Raw genomic sequence first — 3,527 nt, forward strand, 5'->3', positions numbered from 1 at the left:
TCAGAGTCAGGGACGATGTGACCACAGAAGAAGTCTGGGTTATGTGAGACAGAGTCAGGGAATGCTGGTGGTCTCTAGAAGCTGAAGAGGTCGGGAGACAGACTCTTCCCCAGAACCTCCAGAAGGAATGCTGCCCTGCCAACACTTTGATGTCAGCTTAGAGAGTCAAACTTTGAACTTCTGACCTCCAGAATGCTAAACTAATACACTTGTGCAGTTCTAATCCACCATGTTTATGGCAGTTTGTTACAGCAGTAGTAAGAAACTTATATGCTAACCACAGCTGAGCCTCAGGTTCTGGACTGGAAGCTGAGCAAGCACTGGCTGCCTTTAATTCACTCGACAATTCTATGAGGTTTAAGGTATGATTCTCATTTCACAGATGAAAACAACGAGACTCAGAGAACATTGAATAGACGTCCTAGACTGCCTAAGCAGTGTGGTCAGTATGGATGCCGCTGGCACATGGAGGCCACCAGGAAGCCTGTGCTAACCATCATGAGAACTGCCTCCACCTGGATCCTGGCAACCAGCCCCGGGAATAAGTCCTCCACATATCCTTTAAGGATTACAAAAGGTAAACCATTCTGATTATGTATACGTATTTACATACTGGCAATTAAAGCAATGAAGTGCAAAAAATAGACTGAAATGCACCTTGAAGTTTTGTTTATGATGTTAATTTTTTTGAGGACCTTTCTGAAAAAACAATTGTTGCAGAAGTAAATTTCAAACAGAGTGGATTAACCTATAAATTCAGAATCAATGGAATCAAATGAAGTTTAAATCCATTTTTATATACAGACATGTTACTTAAGAATACAAGTCTAAGCAGAATATTATTACTTTAAAATTATAGGAAATGAAATCTTTGTAGCAACCAGGAGACTGGTAGAGTTTTTGAGGATTACAGGCTTAAAAACAAAACAAAACCTTACTTTTAAAAAATTTATATACTCATTTATTTAATAGATATGTACTGAATCTGTTATATTCAGAGCACTGTTCCAATTTTTTAGAAGCTTATGTCTCCTAAGAAACAATTCACATTCACAAATGGCTACAATATAAGGTCTTATGTAAGAAGTTTTTTAAAAAAGGGGTATAAAGTAGGTGCGTTACTATTTTAGAGAAGTGGCTAGGTTTATGACCAGACTATTCAAGAAAAGCAGAATGTCTATTGTCTGTTCACAAGTTAGATTACTTTCTGTTCTCTTCTGTCATTCCTCTGCATCTCAGGCCTTAGAAAACGAGGAGCTTCATTTTCCTGAATCCTTTGCTAGCAAGATTTTAGGTTAGACTCTGTCAGTGACAGGAACCTACACAAAATTCACAGGTAAAAGAAACACAAAGCCATGTTATTGTTCCTTCAACAGTAGCAAGCTATGGGGTGAGCTATAGTATAGTTGAGGCAAAACTATACTTCTTAATCCAAAAGTTTCTAGGTGTGCTTAGAAAACTAATAAATACTAATAAGAAAACGAATATTAATTGATCATAAGCTTATGTTCCAAAATTAGTACAAGATGCAAGAGTTTGAGATCTGTGACAGGGATACAAACTTAACCTACTCTACAACAAAGGTGTACATAAAAAATATAGTTTCTCTGAGGCAGAAGTAGCGCTTAAGGCCAAGAGTTTAGGGTTACAGTGAGCTGTTGTCATGCCACTGCACTCTAGCCTGGGCAACAGAGCAAGACCATATATATATATGGTCTTATGTGTATGTGTATATATATGTACACACACACACACACATATACTCTCTCCCTCTGTGTGTGTATACACACACACACACACACACATATATGGTTCCTGTATTTTGAGTTTTGTTTTTGTTTTTGGTTTTTTTTTTTTGAGACAGAGTCTTGCTCTGTTGCCCAAGCTGGAGTGCAGCAGTACAATCTCAACTCACTGCAACCTCCACTTTCTCGGCTCAAGTGATTCTCATGCCTCAGCCGCCCGAGTAGCTGGGATTATAGGCATGCACCACCATGCCCAGCTAATTTGTGTATTTTTAGTAGAGACAGGGTTTCATCATGTTGACCAGGCTAGTCTCAAACTCCTGACCTCAGGTGATCTACCTGCCTCGAACTCTCAGAGTGCTAGGATTACTGGCATGAGCCACCACATCCAGCCCAAGGTTTCTGTATTTTCTTGAAAATCTATCTAGTTTTCCTAATGAGCTCTCACCTCCTAGGATGTCTAATCCAATTTAGACATCTGTCTGAACTAATAATTTAAACAACTCCTTTACATAATGCTCAGTCTTCTGAGATAAATGCATAATGTTTCTTCCACCCCTCTTCCTGCTTTCTCCGCTTCCCTGTAGAGGCATCTGGGCTCAGAGGTTAAAGTCTTATGAGGGGGGGTCTGGAAGCCTAGAGCAGTGATTAGCAGACATGGGGCCGACTCATCTCGCCTTCTCTCCACAAGGAGTTAGGATGGCCTGCCAGAGTCCCTAGTGTGGAACTCCCACTAAACTGATGGTGTATTTGAATTTGATATAGAGAAATTAAAAGATTGTCAGGAGCCACTCATCTACTAACCATACAACATGACCGTGATCTGCAGAGCCCCCAGTTCTTCTCCACTACCTTCTTTCCCACCATCATAGACATATGACTATTGTATTCCAGTGTGTACTCTATATGTCCACCTTCGCTTTTAGAGCCAGCATCTATTTCTGATGCAGTTAGTATTCATGATTTTATTTTGAGAAGTTTTCCTTCTTTTTCATGAACTTTTCCTCCGATTACAGGTGGTGACATTATCCAGCAAAGTAATGAATCAACATAACAGCTGGGATGTTTGACTTTCACACACTGGCTTTCATTAGGCAAAACATTATTGATCAAGTGACTCTCATGTATATAATATATATGTGCTGTCTGGAGTATACATATAACATACCTGAGCTTCTTTATTTACAGGGAGTCAAAAAGGGGATCAAGGAAGTGCAATTAAAAAGAGTATTTCTTTTCATAACTCTCTTCTTTACCGACTCTTCGTATGTTTCTGGTATGTTTGGGCAAAGGGTTTTAATCTGCATCCAAGGAAGGGCAGTGCTGTTGAAAGCTGATGAAATGATGTTTGTTTCAACTTCATTCAGTTATGGGGGGGACGATTAAAAAAAGAGGCCGGGCGCAGTTGCTCATGCCTGTAATCCCAGCATTGTGGGAGGCCGAGGCGGGTGGATCACCTGAGATCAGGAGTTCGAGATCAGCCTGGCTAACAGGATGAAACCCCGTTTCTACTAAAAATATAAAAAATTAGCTGGGCATGGTGATGCCACCTGTAATCCTAACTACTTGGGAGGCTGAGACAGGAGAACTGCTTGAACCTGAGAGGCGGAGGTTACAGTGAGCCAGGATTGCACCATTGCACTCCAGCTTGGGCAATGAGGGTGAAACTCCATCAAAAAAAAGAGAGAGAGAGAAAGAGAGAGGAAGGAAGGAAGGAGGGAGGGAGGGAAGGAAGGAAGGAAGGAAGGAAGGAAGGAAGGAAGGAAGGAAGGAAGGAAGGAA

The 3,527-nt window shown here is 40.7% G+C and overlaps 1 pseudogene; it reads right to left on the bottom strand.

The window, feature by feature from the left end:
• Positions 1 to 443: 443 nt before the first annotated feature.
• Positions 444 to 3,527, bottom strand: part of LOC111546619 — a 51,432-nt pseudogene continuing 48,348 nt past the window's right edge.

The sequence above is a fragment of the Piliocolobus tephrosceles genome, chromosome X, assembly GCF_002776525.5.
Source record: "Piliocolobus tephrosceles isolate RC106 chromosome X, ASM277652v3, whole genome shotgun sequence".
Classification (NCBI taxonomy): Eukaryota; Metazoa; Chordata; class Mammalia; order Primates; family Cercopithecidae; genus Piliocolobus; species Piliocolobus tephrosceles.